Source organism: Silene latifolia, chromosome 1 (genome assembly GCF_048544455.1).
Source record: "Silene latifolia isolate original U9 population chromosome 1, ASM4854445v1, whole genome shotgun sequence".
Classification (NCBI taxonomy): Eukaryota; Viridiplantae; Streptophyta; class Magnoliopsida; order Caryophyllales; family Caryophyllaceae; genus Silene; species Silene latifolia.
The window spans coordinates 151506297-151528580 of record NC_133526.1 but is presented as its reverse complement, the minus strand read 5'-3'; the positions used below and the strand labels follow the sequence as shown (position 1 = coordinate 151528580).

General features: G+C 33.3%; 1 protein-coding gene across 1 annotated transcript in view; it reads left to right on the top strand.

Annotated features, from left to right (window-relative positions):
- LOC141658211 (uncharacterized) overlaps positions 1 to 22284 on the top strand; it is a 39711-nt gene that overhangs the window by 819 nt on the left and 16608 nt on the right. The window lies entirely within an intron of this gene.

Genomic DNA, 22284 nt, shown 5'->3' with positions numbered 1-22284 from the left:
ACTTTCTTCTTATTTAGTGCGGAAAACCCCTCATTACTTAGTGTTTGAGGTGGAATTAGCTCTTGCTTCGTGATCTTGAGTTTAATTCCAAGGCTTAAACCTGCTTCGTGATCTAGTTTAAGTCATATCCCGGTTACTTGTTCTTGTTTTCGTGTCAAAAACAGTCCCAAAGTTTCTGTTTTTATTGCCTTAAGTCATTGTGGAAATTGTTATTTGAATGTTTAGTTCATAAGCATTTAAATTACAAACTTATTTTCCATTGTTTTCATTCATGTTAATCGTCTCAATTGTGTTGTTTGTCACGTCCCAAATCAGTTTAGTTGTGTCTTAAATTGTGCAAACTTGAGTCTTTTATCTTCTTAATCCTTAAACCATTTGGTTAGTCCTTGTTTGAGTCCAAATCATTCCATTTGTTGAGTCTAATTCCATCCAATTTAAATTCTGTTTTCAAGTCTTATTTGTCCAAAAATCGAGTCCTTTGAGTTTTACTCCAAATTGGTTATCAGAGCTTTGGTTAGTATGACACAATTCTATTATTGTGTTAGTGTCAAGCCTTTGCGAGTTCATCATATGTCCTAACCACATCATAAACCACAATAGCCATGAGTAAAATGAGTGAAGAGAGATTGAGTGGTCTTGAACAAAAGTTTAATCAGCTAACAACAAACGTCCCTACATCACTAAGAGGAGGAGAAAGACCACCACCACAACCACCACCGGGCAGAGGTAGATGCCGTGGGTTCATAGGGAGAAGAAGAGAACACGAGGTTACTCAAGGTGTCAATGGAGGTGAGCCCAACTCGGATTCGGAGGATTCTATGTCCAAGGCTTTCCAACAAGAGCACACCAAGGATTTAAAGGTAATAATTCCTGATTTTTATGGTAGCTCAAACCCCGATGATTGGTTAGATTGGTTTGAGACCATGGAAATAATCTTTGAGTTTAAAGATTATTCGGATGGCAAATTTTTTAAAGTTGCAATCTTGAAACTCAAAGGCCATGCTTTTCTTTGTTATGAGAACTTAAAATTTCAAAGAAGAGATGGTAAGGAACCTATTAAGTCTTGGTCTAAGTTGAAGGAGAAGCTTATGAGAAAGTTTGTGCCTAGAAACTACACCCGAAACATGTCTACCACCACAAAATGGGCGTCCAAAACAGCCCCCTATAAACCCCAGCCCAAAACCGAAATGAATGAGCCTATCACCACAAAATTGTCCTCCAAAACAGTCCACCACCAAGCTCAAACCGAAAACAAGGTTGTTGAACCAAACCCTCCAAACGAAACCACAACTCTTGACAAGGGTAAGGAAACCGAAACCTCACAAAAACAGGCCACCACTCTCAAAAAATGTTGTCAATGTCAAGGCTTTGGTCACTTTGCTAAAGAATGCCCAACAAATAAAGCCCTTTGTTGGAATATGTATCCTCCGACAATAATGCGATCACGACTGTTGATCATGATGATCACATGTTTAAATCTCATTATAAAGAATACAATTGGGATGTAATATTGTTACTGTCAACTGGTCAACATATATCGGTAATGATTGGCTGACTAGAGTTTGACATTACTGTCGTGCGACGGTGGTGATCAGTTGACCCCCTAGGTCATACCTATAGGGCAACACTCTTAATTGATTATTTAATTAATCGTATAATGTTACGATTTAATTAAATTACTTGAAAATTGACGGACGATTTTGGAAGTAAAATTTACGTATCAAATTGAAATGTGATTAAATGAGATACGGTCTGAGTAATCAAATTGTATAATTACTCGGATGAAATTATTGTTTAAAGAAACAATCGAAAATTGAATGAATTATTATAAATACAAACTGTTGTGATTTATAAATGGTAAAAATATTTTGGTACAAGTAATTATGAAATTACTAAGTCAATTTTGTATGTGACGTATTTTATTAATACGTTGATTTTTAATATGTTAAAAATACATATTAAATTTATGTGACATGTGACATGCTACATATTGACAAATTGACAAAAATAATATGGATCCCATATTATCATGTGTACCGAAATTAAGGGGTGATAAAAGCTAATATTGTGTTTGTTTAATTAATAAGAGAACACAATGATTACCTACATTCCTAGCCATGCAACCCTAATACTCATTGTGAAGACAAATGTGTGCATGCATTGGCTCCCCAAAATCCCTCCTCTTACCCGGTTTTGAGAAGACAAAAACCATCATGGTTTTTCCATATTTTTACCTAATAATATACAAAATGTTGTAAATTATCATTCATTCATTCACTCATCCAAAATATAATTCTAGAGAGAATAATAATCCTCCTCTTCTTCTCTCTATAAACCGAAAATATTAAGTGTATTTTAATATTTTTGGGTCATTTTTCTTAGATTAATATTGTACTAGTTCTCATAATATTAATCTTAATTAAGGGTAAGCTTTGGGTATTAATCCTAAGGAGAGATCCTACACTTGGATCTTGTTTCTTCCATCTTAGGAAAGCTCAAGAACAAAAGAAAAGGAGATTTCTTTTGTGCCCAATAAAATCGAAATCACCAATGTAAGAACATGATTTCTCCTCTATTTTATTATTTGTTTGCATGCATAAAATCCGTATTTAATTTTATGACAAATTAATTTATAACATATATGAGTATGTTTATGTATAAAGATCTACATTTCCTTCAATCGGTATCAAGAGCCACGGTTGTTTGCATGCAAATCGGTTAAAAGTTTTTCCGAGTTATAAGAATAACATATAAAACTTGTAAAATTTGTGTTATTATGAGATATCACGAAATTAATCCATGCATGTTAATATTTCTGGTCCTAAAATAATTTAGGATATTTTGGTTAATTTTACGGATTTTTATTGTTCATATTATACTTTAATGGCATTTAAATATGATTTTATGAGTAAAAATGTCATTTTTGGTCTAAAATTAGCTATACTTCGAATTTTTCATTGATTTTTGGATATGTTGTCACATATATTATTTTGAGATAACCTATAAAGTTTCATAATTTTTGGACTTGTTATGCTCGGAAAATGGATTTTTCATTATTAAATTCGGATTTAGGTGAAAAATAGGTTAATATGAGTTAAATTTCGAATCTGGTCATAGAAAATTAATATGTTGTCACATGAAATTTTACAAGATGTTTGTAAAATAATTGGCTATAAAGAAGTCTTTTTGCATGATTTATGGATTTTTGAAGAAAAATAGCATAAATAGTGACATTATTAGTGAAAAATTAATAAAACATAATCTATGACTTAGGAAAAATGTCTAATGTTGCATTTTATTATCTTTTTCAGATCTAAAATTGAAAAGTTAATGAAAATAATTTTTCCATGTTTTTATGATTATTTTATTAAAAATCGATAAACCGCAACATTGTTTTTCCGGAAAAAATTTCGAAATTTTTAACCTAAGATTTTGAAAATTATGAGTGTCATGGTATTTTTCCAGAATGTTCATGAATTTAAATTTTGAATTTTGAATTTATTTGAAATTTTGTGATTTATTTGAAGTTTATAGCTTATTTTTGTAATTTTTGGTCCATTTATGAACAATTTTATAAATATGGGTTAATTATGGTCAAATTATTAGTGAAGACTAAATTTTGAGTCCTAAGAGGTTAGGGTAATTAACTTATACATAAATATGAATTTATGTATTTTTGTGATTATAAAAATGTTGAAATCACGCAAATCCGTAAAAACCGAGTAATATACGATATTGGCTAATTAAAGGCGATTTAGCATAAAATTGAGCATGTTCATACATATTATAATGCTGCATTTTTCCTTTATGATTGTCATAATTTTAATTTATGTATTTTTTGAATTATGTAATTTTACTTAGTATGGCCTTAGATTTTAATTGGTATTTCCCGAAATGTATGGGAATATCGATTTGGTTGTAATTTTATTGTGATCTCGTATCACCGTTTTTTAATTTAATAGATTTATTTTTATTTTAGTTACAAATGTATAATAGGAAATTATGTAATTTATTATGTAATTTTATTCATTCCGGAGTTCCCAAACACGGATTTCTTCAAGAATGGCGATACATAAAGACGGTGTTACCTCGAAATGCGTGCCACAACCGAAGTTCAAGGGACCAATGGAGTTGGTTTCCGAATATGTAACAGTTAAATAGTTTTTCTATTTTAGGAAAGGCCATACAAGGATTTATTTATTTTTATGCTTGCATTTTATTTTATGTCGCCTGCATCGCTAAATCGCCATAACTAAAACATGCATCATCTTTTTATCGAGTTTATCGACCGTGTCAATTAGAATTATCGTAGTTCACCGCTTTAGTTCACTTAAAACGTGATAGATAATAAATTGACATGACCTCTCGCTAAAACAATCAATTGAGACATAGCCTTACCAAATAGTAGAAACCATGAAAACCTATTTCGCGAGGGAGTGCACTCGGCCCTACCGGGGTACAAACCTTGTTACGTAGGGGAAGTGGGTGATGAGTGTTAATCCACCGAGTTCATGTTAATGAGGGTTTTATCGGCCATACCGTGCCCAAGTTGATGTGGATTTGGATCATGGACACATTTATTCGAAATTTGGATTGAGCTCAACGGAAGTATTCGCGACCGTAGTTGCATGTGTTCCGGGCTATAGATAATTATTAGAGTAATTTTATCGACCAAGAGTTCTAAAAGTAGAATCGATTAAAACGTTAATCCACCGAGTTATATTGATAAAGGTTTCATCGGCCATACCGTGCCTAAGTTGATATGAATTTGGGTCTTGGAATCATTTATCTAGTTGGGTAGAGGTCACTAGAAAAATGCATAAAACTTGTTTAAATCATACATTTTTACGAGTATTATTATTAAAACGACAATTGTTTTACTCCTTATATTTTGTTTTGTAGACCACTTCTTTTTCATAACAAATGGCAACACCAACACCAACTCCTAACGCCACACCTCTCGCTAGTTCGTCATGGCTCCGATCCTTTATGGATCGATGTAAACTTGAAAAGAATGGGTCAAATTTCTCCGATTGGGATGCCCAACTCAAATTAGCCGCCGAAGGTGACGACAAGCTTCGTTACCTTACCGAGGCCTCTCCACCCGAACCCTCCATTAGGTCCACCGCGGCCACGAGGGAAGCATATGAGGCTTACCAAAAGGAGTCCGCCGCAATGAAAAATGTCTTGATATTTGCGATGGAGGCGGACCTCCAAAGGAGAGCCTTCAAAATGGGCAATGCTAATGAGATTTACTCCAAACTTGTGACCATGTTTTCACAAACTCCGCGGATCGTCCAATATGAGGCGGCCGCGGCATTCTTTGATCTCGACTTCAAAGAGGGCCAAAAGGTTAGCCCTCATGTGCTCAAACTATTGGAGCTTGTCGAGACCTTGAAAATTCAAAAGGTTGAAATCCCCAAAGAACTCATCGTAGATAGGATTCTACACTCCTTGTCCAAAGTCAAGGCATACGTGCAATTTCGGGTGAATTTCAACATGCAAGACAAGGATGTGTCTCTTGAGGAGTTGCACAAGTTACTTGTGCAAGCCGAGAGGGACATGGGGTTAAATGTGAACCCTCCCAAGGATGTGCTTAACATAAGCACTAAGAGTAAGGGGAAGTTCAAGAAGAATGGGAGAAAGGGCAAGAAGCTAGCTCCCACATTCACCAAAGCTAAGCCTAATGAAGCTAGCACCTCAAAAGTCAAGAAGGGTCCTCTTGATAAATGCCATTATTGTAATGGCATGGGACATTGGAAAAGAAATTGTTCCAAATACCTTGGTGATATCAAAACTGGAAAGATCACTCCAGTAGGTAAATGACTATCCTTCTTTTATGTTTCTAATTCAACTATGGTATTATGATGCAAAGTTGTGATAATGTATCTCCCTTTTTATTGTACATAAATAGGGCCTCCACCAAGCAAAGACAAGGGAAAGGAAAAGCAAGCATGAGAAACCATCAAGAAGCTAGGGATAGCTTTTATGGAGCTTTGCTTTTCATTGTCTTACTTTAATTTATGTTTTGAATCTTTAGAACTTTAAGTTTCCGTGTTCGACATGGAAAGGTATTTTGGATAATGGTTTGTATTTTGGATGATGGTGACTTGGTTTGCAACCCAAGTCACCCGTTTTATCATTTATCCTTTTATGTTCTAAAATTCATCTTTAAATGCTTGCTCTTAGAAACATAAGATCTTTCGCTTAAAGTGATCTAATAGACAAATATAATGACGGGTTTCATTATATGTCCACATGCTTAAGGCTTGTGTATGATCATTTATAAAGCGATTTTGAGTCTATGAACTCTCTTAAAGGAATGTCAATCACCAAGTACACATATGAAATCAATAACCATTAGTCTATCTATGAGATAGTTCTCCTTATACTTCAACATCATTAATTTGTGTCTCATATACTATCTTTGAATCTATAGTGTATTTATTCTAAAGATAGAGTGGGAGAAAAATGAGGACACAACACACAAGGCAAGATAAAATTGTGTACTTGTGTAAATGAAGATCTACCCAAAAGAGAATGATTTGAATAAAGGTATATCTATTTACATAGTATGCCGAATAGATGAGATCTATGGTCTCAAGTTAGTTCTATATGACTAAAGAGACCAAGTGAAGTAATCATAAGAGTATATTCTCAAGATAACTACACGAGGAGACCAAAAGAAAGTTTTGGAAGAAAAATGACTAATGTAAAGTCTTAACAAGTTTTGACTAAGTTTATGAAAATTTTGACCAATAGTTTCAACCTTGAGATTTACTTAAGAGCCTAAATGAATCATCGTAACATACTAGTTATGATCAAGTTGCAAAAATTGATATACCGATATCTTCAATGGCCAAAGTTTTAACCACGCAAATGTCATTACTTAACCTCACTATGAAATGGTTAAACCTCCTTCCAAAAGGGTATTTGCGAAGGACGTATTCTAGATATTGTTTATATTTGAATAATGACATTACTACACATCATTATGACATGAGTGTGTTGGAGATTTAAAATCTCTTTCCGTAAGGTTAAGATGAGACCACTTCAAAATAGGTATTTTGAAAGGATATGATGGGAACATATATGGTTTTATCCTAATAACTTGGCAATGCAATTTATATTTCAATTCTTAATAAAGTTTCGATTAAGAAGTCAATTTCGAAATGTGTGAAATTGAGTGGGAGTTAGGAAATTCTCATGTGAAGACATGGAATTTAGTGGGAGCTATCATCCTTTGAATGTTTACGACTCATCACTCCTTAAAGAATGATGAGCTAATACCTTCTTTCATAAAGAAGCATTTGAGTTTTCAATTCTGGATGAAAATGGACAATGATGAATCCAATTACATCAAGGGATGTTGGATTAGTAATAAGAGATACACATCGTATCAACATTCACATAGGTTATTCATGTAGATGAAAATGGAATTGCCATTAGCAGTCATGGTCGTTCATTGAATCTATGAACGGTTGATCTCATGATTATTAGTAACTAATGTTTCAGCCATTAGAATGATCATGTACATGTCCAATTATGAATCATATGCATAAGAGCATGATGATTGATTGGTAAGCCATAATAGAAACGTCATGAATTCTCAAGTAGAATCCGTTGAGCGATTTCGGTGTTTGACGGAATACTCCATTATGTGATAAGAGGTTGCACATATTATAAAAGGTCCGAGCACATGTAAGGATTTATGAGAATCCCAAATCTTTCAAGCCTAGAAAGAGAAATGAGAAGTTTTGGAAAGATGCTTGGTTGAATAAGAGGTTATTCAAAAATTAATCTTTCCTAGTTAAGCTTGGACTTGTGAGAAGTGCTAAGCTAAATAATCTTGTCAATTGTTACAAGATTCTACAAAACATATACCTAGTGCATTGTGTGTGGATGGAGTACTTGATCAGTACAAGTTATATCATTCATCACAAATTCGTTCGTTATGAGATAATCGATAAGAAAGTTCTTTCAAGTTAAAGAACCGAAACCAAGGTCGGGAACCTTGATGTGTACTTGGTAAGATTCATGTTATGAGAAAGAACATGAATGTAAAGGAGATTGAAAGTGTAAGAAGTTTGAACACATGGACACATGGGATGTTAAACTTCTATTGCAATCAATAAGTGTTTACACTGACGATATACATCACAAGGTTGTAATATGATATTGACTACCCGACTGTGATGTCGACATTTGTCGTTTGAGTTATTATTAACTCACCTTGTACATTGTTACATCCAAACGGGTTATAGAGACAATTGAACCCCGTTAAAGTGAACATGGATTAACATTGTATTTGCCCATAGTTACTTATATGAGGTGACGTCTCGAAGTGACTAGAGTGTGATGCGATTGATGGCAAGTTCAAGTGCCATAGAGTCATGTGAGATGACTAGTCGATCACATAGGCGATATTAGGAACATTTTATCGGGCCTAATGACCGCTTATAGAGTTCTGGCAAATTTATATAGCCTGGTCGTGGCGAGAGCTACTATAGTATTCGAATGAGTCGATTCTTTTGACTAAAGACTATTCGCCTAAGATGGCACAGTTTCAGATTAACTTTGATTTGTGTTACTACAAACTTCGTAAATAGGGTCAAATGGGCATATTTTGGGTTATGATGGCTGTGGCTAGTCGAAGGGAATGAGTGCGATAGGAATTGTCCACCCCTAGTCAGGGTTATAACAATATCTCAGGGCCACTCGAGGAGTAATGAACTGGAAATGCGTGGCCACGCTCGGAAAGTATCTATGATAGATAAGTCCGGTCAATCAGTTGTTCTCCAGATCGAGGAAACCACTCTCGATATGATCACTTGCAAGTACGACCTGAAAGACACCTTGCATTGAGTGGAGATAGTAATACGACAAGAGAATTGGTGACGCACACTTGTCGAGGACAAGTGGGAGATTGTTGGAATATGTGTCCTCCGACAATAATGCGATCACGACTGTTGATCATGATGATCACATGTTTAAATCTCATTATAAAGAATACAATTGGGAAGTAATATTGTTACTGTCAACTGGTCAACATATATCGGTAATGATTGGCTGACTAGAGTTTGACATTACTGTCGTGCGACGGTGGTGATCAGTTGACCCCTAGGTCATACCTATAGGGCAACACTCTTAATTGATTATTTAATTAATCGTATAATGTTACGAGTTAATTAAATTACTTGAAAATTGACGGACGATTTTGGAAGTAAAATTTACGTATCAAACTGAAATGTGATTAAATGAGATACAGTCTGAGTAATCAAATTGTATAATTACTCGGATGAAATTATTGTTTAAAGAAACAATCGAAAATTGAATGAATTATTATAAATACAATCTGTTGTGATTTATAAATGGTAAAAATATTTTGGTACAAGTAATTATGAAATTACTAAGTCAATTTTGTATGTGACGTATTTTATTAATACGTTGATTTTTAATATGTTAAAAATACATAATAAATTTATGTGACATGTGACATGCTACATATTGAAAATTGACAAAAATAATATGGATCCCATATTATCATGTGTACCGAAATTAAGGGGTGATAAAAGCTAATATTGTGTTTGTTTAATTAATAAGAGAACACAATGATTACCTACATTCCTAGCCATGCAACCCTAATACTCATTGTGAAGACAAATGTGGGCATGCATTGGCTCCCTAAAATCCCTCCTCTTACCCGGTTTTGAGAAGACAAAAACCATCATGGTTTTTCCATATTTTTACCTAATAATATACAAAATGTTGTAAATTATCATTCATTCATTCACTCATCCAAAATATAATTCTAGAGAGAATAATAATCCTCCTCTTCTTCTCCCTATAAACCGAAAATATTAAGTGTATTATAATATTTTTGGGTCATTTTTTGTTAGATTAATATTGTACTAGTTCTCATAATATTAATCTTAATTAAGGGTAAGCTTTGGGTATTAATCCTAAGGAGAGATCCTACACTTGGATCTAGTTTCTTCCATCTTAGGAAAGCTCAAAAACAAAAGAAAAGGAGATTTCTTTTGTGCCCAATAAAATCGAAATCACCAATGTAAGAACATGATTTCTCCTCTATTTTATTATTTGTTTGCATGCATAAAATCCGTATTTAATTTTATGGCAAATTAATTTATAACATATATGAGTATGTTTATGTATAAAGATCTACATTTCCTTCACCCTTAACACATTTGAGGTAGTGCATTGGGGTGATGATGAGGTCCTTGTGTTTAATGAGGATGGGGAAGAAACGGGTCATGTGGAAATAGGTGATGATTTGGCGGAGGCGGATGTGGGTCTTGGCTTGGTTACTTGGAAAGCATCTAGTACTCACATTGAGAGGCTAAGTCAAGAAGTGAACAATGTGGGGGGTGTCCATGATCAAACCGAGGGAGCTTTCAATGGTTTGCAATGTGATTAACCTACTTTCTCTATTCCAAATTTCACTAATTTGTTTGAGGTTGAGAGTGAAGCTAGTAGCATTGACAAGGTGGCTGCTCTAATACAAGAAATCATGCTAATTGTTTGCTCTAGTCAAGGATGTCATATTGGTAAGGAGCAAGTCAAGGGGAAGTTCTCCATCCATACTCAAACCGAGAAGAACAATGAGACTTGTGAGGAAAGGTCCAAGTTTCCTATGCAAACCAAAATTTTTGATCCCGGAGGACAAGTATGGGTACATTTCAGCAAGAAAAGGTCACCAAGAAGAAAAAAGAACAAGCCAATGGCAAGTAATGAAGGTCAATGCAAGGTCATCAAGAGAATTGAGTCCAACAAGTGCAAGGTCGATCTTTCGGAAATCCGTAGCACATTAAACATTGGTGATTCGAAACCATGTCATGATGAGGTCTAGGATGACGATGGCCAGGATTTGAGGAAAAATCCTTTTTGAAGTGGGAGGGATTGAAGCAAAACGGGCAGCCCCACGAAACATCCTTTTACCCGGTTTTGGTTCTTCACCAAAATCGAGGTCCAACTTCAATTCTGTCTAAGAACACATGCCATTTTTCGGCCTAAGACTCTTCTATGATGAGTTTAGAGCCTTTTTGCCTAGGGTAATTAATCTTGAAAGGGTTTAAATCAGATGCAAAAGACAGCACCAAACCGAGTGGTCCAATGGGCACGGTTTTGGAGAGAAGTACAACCATCGCTTTCAAGCTTTCTTCTTTTGTCCAGGCAAGCTTTAAGGTACCTTTTGCTATAATTTTGGGTCTTATACTCCTTACAGACGAGCCCCACCAGCTGCCCAAGAAGTCTTTATAGATAAATAAGTGAAGCATGCCAAAGGAAGCTTGTGCAATTACCAACAATCCTCTTTATTTCATTTGTCTTGTAGCCTTTTGTTTTTCAGATTGTGTAAGGCATATGGGACGTTTTTTATGTCTCTTTAGGAGACCATTGTGAGCCTTAGATGCTACGTTAGATGAATGGCTAGGATTACAATAAAGACTCTATTTAAGGAGCTCTTTTCTCTTTGTAAAAATCAGATTTTGAGTGAATTAAAATATGAGTTTGAAACTGAAGTTTTCAATCAACTTTCTTCTTGCTTAGTGCGGAAAACCCCTTATTACTTAGTGTTTGAGGCGGAATTAGCTCTTGCTTCGTGATCTTGAGTTTAATTCCAAGGCTTAAACCTGCTTCGTGATCTAGTTTAAGTCATATCCCAGTTACTTGTTCTTGTTTTCGTGTCAAAAACAGTCCCAAAGTTTCTGTTTTTATTGCCTTAAGTCATGTTAATCGTCTCAATTGTGTTGTTTTCATTCATGTTAATCGTCTCAATTGTGTTGTTTGTCACGTCCCAAATAAGTTTAGTTGTGTCTTAAATTGTGCAAACTTGAGTCTTTTATCTTATTAATCCTTAAACCATTTAGTTAGTCCTTGTTTGAGTCCAAATCAGTCCATTTGTTGAGTCTAATTCCATCTAATTTAAATTATGTTTTCAAGTCTTATTTGTCCAAAAATCGAGTCCTTTGAGTTTCACTCCAGATAGTGATGAGGATGTCGCAATGAGCGACAATTGAGGATTGACAAGCTTTTGGAGGATGCCACAATCCATTGTGAGTTTCCTACACCTCTTCTAGCTTTGTTTATGTCTCTTGTTTACAATTTTTAAATCTTGATCATTGGTTTTGAGTCCTAGCAACACTTAGAGGACTCCCACCTCGGTCTCATTGAGGTATCTCATATTGTTCCCACTTTTGAAAATACAAAATGACAATTAGTTTCATGCATTACATACTTGTGCATGAACTCCCCTATTTTTACACTAGAAATAGTGTCTTACTTGGTTTGGGGAAGTTCAAACACAAGCATTGCGAACTAATCTAAATTAGCTCTCCAACCAATAAATTCATGCATCATATAGTGTAGTTTAGAATGCATCACTTGTGTATATGTCATATAGTTTTCATATTAGTGTAGAAATCATGTATTCTCATTTAGCTTGCATAATTTCCTATCGTATTGGCCATTGAGGACAATGCTCATACAAGTGTGGGGATGGGAAATTCTAACTTGACTTTTAAATCAAAAATTATAAATACAAAAATATGTTCCTTTATTTCACAAAAACAAAAACCATAAAAATTTGAAAAATTGAAAAAACAAAAAACATGTTCATTCCTTTATAGTGTAGAATTGTATATTTTGTATATACTTGTTTGTTTGTTTGATTATCCCTCTATCACATTGATCGACTACACCACATCCGAGGCATGAGGATTATGAAGACCGCATGGTATGATCTTTTCCAATCTCCTTTTTCCTCTCTATGTTAATGACTATGTGGCTTTATTTTGATTGATGCGGTATACACCAATGTGATTTTAGGAGTTTCATTTAGCTTATATGGCATACTAGTTGATAGAAGCATTTGCATTAGGTTGTATAAATAATAGTTGCATCATGGCATGTAGTTTCATTTTAGGAAAAAAATTTGTGAAAACATCTATTTGGGAAGCTTGACAAGTGTATATAAGGCCCTTGTAGATACTTTTTCTTCTTAAGACTTTGCTCATTAGAATGCTTCTAAAACACCATAAGATGTGTCATGCTAGTATCCTTTGACCCATGGATTAAGGCTTAGTCAAGAGTACCTTGTGGTGTGATAACTCCAAGGCTACCGTTTATTCCAAGGTGACCCATGAAACCATGCAACCATCTTCCACATCCATCACATTTTGTCAACAAAAAGGGAATGGGCACAAAAAGTATCAATTTGAGTTTAAGCATTGAAATGAAAGTCAAGAAGTTTGCAAAATGCATCAAAGAAAAGAGGAGTACAAAAATAAGAACTCCTATGCTTCAAATATAAGCACCCTCGTTACTAATTGGGGTGGCTTTGAAAATTTTCAAAAATGCAAAAAGTTGAAAATTATCAAGTATCAAAAATGTCAAACATCAAAGAAATGGCAAAAAGAAAGTGTTCTCAAAAATGTCAAATGCCACAAGAAATTGGGGGGAATAACAAGAACATCAAAAGCAAACTCGCATATGAAACTCAAAACACCTTGATCCCTTTATCCATCAAATCCACTTTTGTGCATGGTAGAGAGGGGACGACCCTTCTTCTTGTCTAGGCAAGAAGGGAAATTCCGCGATCCTGCAGGGTTTCTAACACCATAGGGAGACTACTCTTGATGAAAGCATTTAACGATTGAGGACAAAGGTACCATAGCTTGACACAACTTGGAGGTGATTTATGGGTATCCTTCTAGGCTTAGTAGTTTGAAGAAACCGCATCTATAATAGAATGTGTACCCTTAGATTGCTTCCCTTTTAGATAATTTCTGCCACTTAGATGAGGAAAGTGGCTATTCATTTTTATAGATGCATCCATTACTTGCTTTTGTGTGCTTAATGCTTGGATGTGTCGTCATTTTGGCAAGCCCCACGTTGCCTTGCAAGAAAGCATGCTACCTCATCGTTGTCTTGTTGTGAGTTGAAGGGGCGGAGTGAGACCATCTAATTGTCTCATATCGGCTATATTAGTAGGTTAGTTTAAATAAAGGTCCTAGTTTTAGTCACCTCTTTACTCGAGATGAGCAATGGTTCGGTTTGGGGATGTTTGATGTGACTCATATTTGAGCACATTTAGTCCCCCAATTTACCTCGTTCCTATGCTTTATAGCACTTATTTGGGTCATTTACTATCTTTAGTTTCCCATTTTGCATATTCTTTGAGGTTTTGTATCCTTGGTAGGAAAGGATTGCAAACCTTGCATTTATGAGGCAAAATGGAGCTAAATAGATCGCACCTAATGACCAAGCATCAAAGAGAAGACCAACACTAGAGGCCTAGGTAGATAATAAAGTGAAATGGGCAAGGATGAAAGGATCCTTGCATCCCCAACATGATCCTTGCGGATTGTTAAGGAGGAAAAGAAGAGAAGCACTCTATCCAGGAAACCGAGCGGATCGAGCACGGCCCGAGCGTCCTAAAACACCAGGATCCGGGCATCTTGTCCCTAGGACGAGCGGCTTGAAGTGCCAGGACCTGAGCGTCTCACCTAGGATCCGAGCGGATCACAAGTCAGAACAGGCCGTGCAATACCACGGGACGAGCGGACCGAGGCAGGACTAGCAAGGAGGATCTGCTCATTTCCCTCGGGAGTAGCATTTCCTCAACTTTTCTTAGGGTCTTAATAGTCATTTAAGCCCTTAGTAACCCTAATCCTTGTAACTAATCTTTAGTATAAATACCCCTTTGTACTACCTAGATTGGCATCATCCCTTAATCAACTCTTATCCCCTCTTAATCACTTCTTAACCATCTCTTAATCAAGTTATAATTCTCTCAAATTAGTCTTAATTTAGTTGTAATACATTTCTCAATATTAATCATATATTAATCTTTCCTTAATTTCTCTATTGTTCTTCCTTTATTTTGGGTAATTAGAAGATTATTTGGGTTTATTTGGAGGATTGACAACCTTCCATCAATCACCAAGTACTTCTATTATTCTTTGCTTTATTGTTTGGAATCATCTTCATAGGTATAATTCTCTCTAAATCTTGTTTAATTATTTTTAATCACTTTCATTTATTCATCATGTTTTGCTTTGTTAGTATTATTGACAACCTTATTAGCATACTAAACTTGATCATGAGTAAGTAGTTTCCTTAGCTAGGGTTAATGGAGAATTAGGGGAAACAAACATGGGGATTGATCTATGCTTAATCTAATATGTTTTCATAATTAAATTACTTGCTTGTTATGATTTCAACCTATGCACATGTTATGTTTGATGAAATGCGAGCCTATGAATCCTTACATTTTTTTATCCATCACCTATCTATTCAATGAGATTTGTAAGCTTATAAACCAACTCGAGCCTCATTAGACCATGCATAAAGTTGAATAGGAAGGATTAAGTCGTCTTGTAGGTGTTGTACAATCTAATCGATTCCGGCTCCGGGACCCAAACCTTTCCAGGGATTGTACGATATACACTAACTCGATCCCATCAGAACAATAAGTGCGTCCTATATAATTGAGAACATGTTTGTATGATCAAACTCCCATGAATCCCCTATGAACCCATGACACCCAAGTGCCTTTAATCAATTGTTTATAACTCCTTTTAATTGCCTTCCTTTGCTTTCAGTACTTTACTTTCATCTTGTTGATTAGTTTAGATTACACATCACCTCAACCAAATTGTGACACCCTAAGACATAGCTATTTGCAATTGAGAATCCTACATCAATACCCGTCCCTTGGGATCTGACCATTACTTACCTCTTTACTAAGAGTAGTTTGTGAAGTTATAAATATTTTTTTGGTTGGTAGCTTTTGACACGAGTTTGAAACCGAACCAGTAAGAATATGAATCTTATTGTAATTCGATTAAATGAGATTCGTTTTAGTAAATAAAATGTTATATATTACTAAAACTTTGTTTATGAAACAATTAAATTGTTTTATATTGTGAAAAACACAATGATTAACTTCTTAACCTAATCTACACCCTAGTTCTTTTGATAAGAACAATTCTAAAAGTTGAAGGGCATGCATTGGGTCCTTAGACCTCCCCCACCCACCGGTTTTCCCCCTCTATACTTGCATACGAATTGTTCTTATTCTCTCATATATTCATTCTTATATTATTATTCACCTCACTTACTTCTCTCATTATCTCTCTAAATTAGTTTTAGAAAATAAATTTTTCAAAAATCTAATAAATTTAGATTACTAAAGTAGTAATAAGAAATATTATTAGATCATATTTTAAGGTCTCTAATTATATATCTAGTTAATATATTAATTAGAATTAAGGGGTAGTCTTGGTGCCATCAAGAGGATAATCTCTACTATTGGGGTTTTGGAGGATCATCCTTTAATTTGTAGCTCAAGAACAAGTGTTGGAAGGAGTCCTCACTTGTGCCCTTAGACCGATTTTTACTAATGTAAGGAACATTATTCATACTTTTCTATTTATATTATGTTATGCATGCACTAGATCAACATCTAAATTAATGAGTAATTTAGATAAATAATTAAAAGAGTTTAATTAGAGGGTTTAGAATCCTTTCAAGTGGTATCATGAGTATAGGTTGTTGCATACATAATCGGTTTATAGTTTTTCCGAGTTAAATGTATAACATATAAAACTAGAGATTTTGTAATTTATATTATAAAGTCAAGAAAATTTTTGCATGTTATATATTCTGGTCCTAAAATATTTTTAGGTTATTTTGATGATTTATGGTAATTGTTGGCTCATTTTAATGATTTTTAGTGATTTTATTACATTTTAATGTATAAAGTGGTATTTAAATGCTAAAAATAGTTAAACTTAGTTTATGAACTTGAACTTTTTATATGACCTCACATGCATATTTTACTTATTGTATGTAATATTTCATATAAATTTGATTTATATTGCATGATTTTTAATTTTTATATGATAAAAATAAAATAAATAGAGGTAAAATGGTTAAAATTAGTTAAAATTCGAAAAAGGCCATGAAATTTTAATATGTTGTCACATGCACATTTTACTCACTGGATGTAAGATCTTAGATGAACTTGAATCATTTTTGCATGATTTATGAATTTTTAGTGTAAAAATGACATAAATAGTGACTATTTTAGCAAAAATAGATAAATTGAGTTACATGGCATGAGAAAATTATTTTAGGTTGCATTATTATCCTACATATCAGATCTAAATTTGGAACATTAATTAGATTAATTTTCATATGCTTTAGATATTTTATTTGATAAAACCGATAAATTGCAACTATATTTTTCTCGAAATAAATTCGAACATTTTAACCTTAATTTTTGACATTATGAGTGTCATGGAATTTTTCCAGAATGTTCAAAAATTTAAAATTTAAAATTCAAAATTTGAAATTATTGTAATTTAATTTGGATTTATTTCATAAAAGTTATGATTTTAAGGTCTATAATGAGCATATATGTTATATCAAGTTGAATTATTGTCAAAAATTGAGTAATGACCACTTTTTGAGTCCTAAAAGGTTATTATCCTGGATAATTAACTTGGACTAAAATTAGATTTTAGTATTCTTTTGTGATTTTAATAAGTTAAAAATCGCGAATAACCATAAAACCGGATTTGTATTTACGATATAAGTTTAATTAGGGCGATTTGGCAAATAACCTGGCATGTTAATTACATATTATAATGCTGTATTTTTTATTGATAAATGTCATATTTCTTTTATATAATTTTGAATTATGTAATTTTATCTTAGTATGGCTTTAGTTTTAACCGATATTACCCGTAATGTAAGGGAATATTGATTCCGTAGTAATTTAATGTGATCTCGTATCACTTTTATTTTATTTTTATTAGATTTTATTTTATAAATGTATAATAGGAAGTGCTATGTACATTTTATTATTTAATTATTTGTAATCCCGGAGTTTCCTAAAGACGGTGCCATTCGGAAAGGAGTCCCGATCAAGACGGTGTTTATCCTTGGGAGACGTGTCACATGAAGATTCAAGGGACCAAAGGATTTGCTTTCTGAATATGTTAATAGAATATAAGATTTTTTATTTTAGGAAAGGCCATACTAGGAAATTAATTTTTTTCTTTATTTGCTGCTTTATATGTTTGCATGCATTGTCAAATCACCATAACTTCACATGCATATTTTATCGTCTTATTGACTATTATCAATTATAATTATCATGTATTCATCGACTTAGTTCACTTAAAGATGATAGATAATAAATCGACAAGACCTCACACATATTTAAAATTGAGATTAGTCTTACCAAATAGTAGGACTCATGAATCCCTTTGACATTTGGGGTATGTAGATTCGGTTCCCCGGGGTACTTTCATTTATCATTGGGTAAGTGGGGTAATAAAACGTTATTACAAGCGAAATTTGGTTGGACACAACAGGATATAAAGACTAGTCTTATGTTCCGGGGCTAGAGATGGAATTTATGAAATACATCGACCGAGAGTTTTATAGTAGAATCAATTAAAGAGTTAATTCACCAAATTTATGCAAGTGTGGGATATATCGGTTTCCCGTGCCCATGTTTGTGGAAAGATGGATCTCGGAATCATTTATATAATTTAGGTGCTAGGTCATTATATAAATGCATATTTTTAAACCTTGTTAAAAATGTTTACAAGTAAAATGATAAATGTTAATTGTTTCCTTCATTTCCTTTTTGTAGTCAATTTGATTAATTTGCAATGACAACTTCGATTTCATCCGCTTCAACTAGTGGAACCGCTCCACCACTCACTAATGCTTCTTGTCTCCGATCCTTTATGGATCGATGTAAACTTGAAAAGAATGGTACTAACTGACAGGGATGTCGTATACCTATCAAAATAACTAACTAAACAAACTATATAGCTAAGGAAGTCAGGTCGATCTCCTCAGGGAGGCAAGATTGTTGGAATATGTGTCCTCCGACAATAATGCTATCACAACTGTTGATCATAATGATCACATGTTTAAATCTCATTTTAAGAATACATTTGGGATATAATTTTTACAGTCAACTGGTCCACACATATCGGTAATGATTGGCTTACTAGAGTTTGACATTACTGTTGTGCGACGGTGGTGATCAGTTGATCCCCTTAGGTCATACCTATATGAAAATACTCTTAATTGATTATTTAATTAATCGTATGCCGATACGAGTTAATTAAATTGCTTAAAATTGACGGATGATTTTGTGAGTAAAGTTAACGTGTCTTATTGTAATTCGATTAAATTAGATACGGTCTAAGTAATTGAATTGTTTTATTACTTAGATAAAATTATTGTTTACGAAACAATTTGGAATTGAAATTGAATGAATAATTTATTATAAATACAAGACGTTGTAATTTATAATTTGATAAACCGTTTTGGTACAAGTGATTACGAATTACTAGTCGATTTTGTAAATGACATATTTTATGAGTATGTTGATTTTTAATATGTTAAAAATACATTACAATTTCACATGTCAAGTAACATGTCACATATGTCACAATTGACAAATGACAAAAATAAAATGGACTTCCCATTTTATTAAGTGTACCGAAATAGGAGGGTTAGGGTCTTTAAAATTGTGTTAATTATTTTTAAGTGGAAAACATGATGATAAGACCTTGCTTGTAGCCTTGCATGCCTATGATTCTTAGGTAGAAAAACTAGCCCATGCATTGGGCACTCTCACTCCTCCAACCGGTTTTAACAAGAGGAATGATAGAGTTTTCCCTCTACAATTTTCATTGACAACTTCAACTCATTTTCTAGTGTAAGAAAAATAATTCTCTCTACTATTTGTGAGAATCTTAGAGAAATAAAATCACAAAAATTACTCCCTCTTGGATCGATTTATTCAAGAGCAATTACAAATATTTTTGTGTCAATTTTTAGTAAGACTTATATTATTACTAGATCATAATAATATTAGTTATTAAGAGGTTTCCTTGGGTATATGCTTTTGGGAGAGATTCTAAACTTGAATCTTGTTCATCCATTATTGAAAAGCTCAAGAACTAACAAGAAGGAGATCTTGTTGGTGCCCATAAAACCGAAATCATATAGTAAGAACAATGATCTCTTATCTCTTCTTATTTAGTTTGCATGCATAAGATCAACAATTTATTTTATGATTAAATAATATCTCACATATATGAATATGTAAATTAATGAGATTAATATTTCCTAACATGTGGTATCAGAGCCTTAGGTTGTTTGCATGCAAATCGGTTTATAGTTTTTCCGAGTTATATGATTAACATACAAAACAAATTAATTTGGTTTTAAAAAGATAAACCTAAAAATAACCTTGCATGTTAAAAGTTTCTGGTCCTAAGTGATTTTTAGGACATTTTGGTTTATTTATAGATTTTATTGTTCATTTTATATTATACTGGCATTAAAATGTGATTTTTATGATAAAAATGTCAGTTTTGGACGAAAAATAGCTAAACTTCGAATTTTTCAGTGGTTTTTGGATATGTTTTCACATATATTATCTACTGATGGCCTGTAAATTTTCATGATTAAATGAGTTGTTTTGCTCGAAATATGGATTTTTCAAGTTAAAATTGTATTTAAATGGGTAAATAGGTTAATATGAGTTATATTTCGAATCTGGTCATGGAAATTTAGTATATTGTCACATGCAATTTTACAAGATGTGTGTAAAATATTTGGCTATAATGAAGTCTTTATGCATGATTTATGATTTTTAGATGAAAAATCACATGAATAGTGACTTTAATTAGTAAAAATGCTAAAACATACTTCCTGACTAAGGAAAAACGTCACATGTTACATTTTATCATATATTTCAGATCTATAACTGAAAAGTTGATGAATATAATTTTTCTTATATTTTTATGATGATAATTGTTAAAATCGATAAACCGCAACATTGTTTTTCTCGATAAATTTTCGAAATTTTTAACCTAAGTTTTGAACATTATGAGTCATGGTATTTTTTTCCAAAATGTTCATGAGTTTAGTCTTCAAATTCGAAATTATTTGAAATTTTTATAATTAAATTGAAGTTTATAGCATATTTTTATGTTTTTGAGTCCATTTATGAACAATATTAAGAAATCAAGTTTAGTTATTGTCAAAATGTTAGTGGAGACTAATTTTGAGTCCTAAGAGGTTAGGGTAATTAACTTGTACATAAATATGAATTTATGTAATTATTGTGATTTTAATAAGTTAAATCACGCAAATCCGTAAAAACCGGTTTATATACGATATTGGCTCTAAAAGGCGATTTAGCATAAAATTGAGCATGTTCATACATATTATAATGCTGCATTTTATTTATGATTGTCATATTTTAATTTTATGTAATTTTTTAATTATGTAATTTTACTTAGTATGGCCTTAGTTTTAATTGGTATTACCCGAAATGTATGGGAATATCGATTCGGTTGTAATTATTATGATCTCGTATCACCATTTTGTAATTTAATAGATTATTTTATTTTAATTACAAATGTATAATAGGAAATTATGTAATTTATTATAAAATTTAATTATTCCGGAGTTCCTTAAAGACGGTGCCACTCGAGAAGGCGATCCATTAAATAAAGTGTTGCCTTGAAATGCGTGCCAAGACCGAAGTTCAAAGGACCAAAGGAGTTGGTTTCCGAATTTGTAATAGTTTATTAGATTTACTATTTTAGGAAGGTCATACTAGGATTTCATTTTTATGCTTTGCATTTTGTTTATATGTTGCATGCATCGCTAAATCGCCATAACTAAACATGCATTTTAAATCGAGTTTATCGACCGTGTCAATTACAATTATCGTAGTTCACCGCTTTAGTTCACTCAAAACGTGATAGATAATAAATTGACATGACCTGTCGCTAAAATAAATAATTGAGACTTAGCCTTACCAAAAAGTAGAAACCATGAAAACCTATTTCGTGAGGGAGTGCGCTCGGCCACACCGGGGTACAAACCTTGTTACGTAGGGGAAGTGGGTGATAAATGTCTATCCACCGAATTCATGTTGATGAGGGATGAATCGGCTACCCCGTGCCCAAGTTAATGTGAATTTGGATCATGGACACATTTATTCGAAATTTGGATTGAGCTCAACGGAAGTATTTGTGACCGTAGTCGCATGTGTTCCGGGCTATAGATAAATATTAGAGTAATTTTATCGACCGAGAGTTCTAAAAGTAGAATCGATTAAAGAGTTAATCCACCGAGTTATATTGATAAGGGATGAATCGGCTACCCCGTGACCAAGTTAATATGAATTTGGATCTCGGAATCATTTATCAA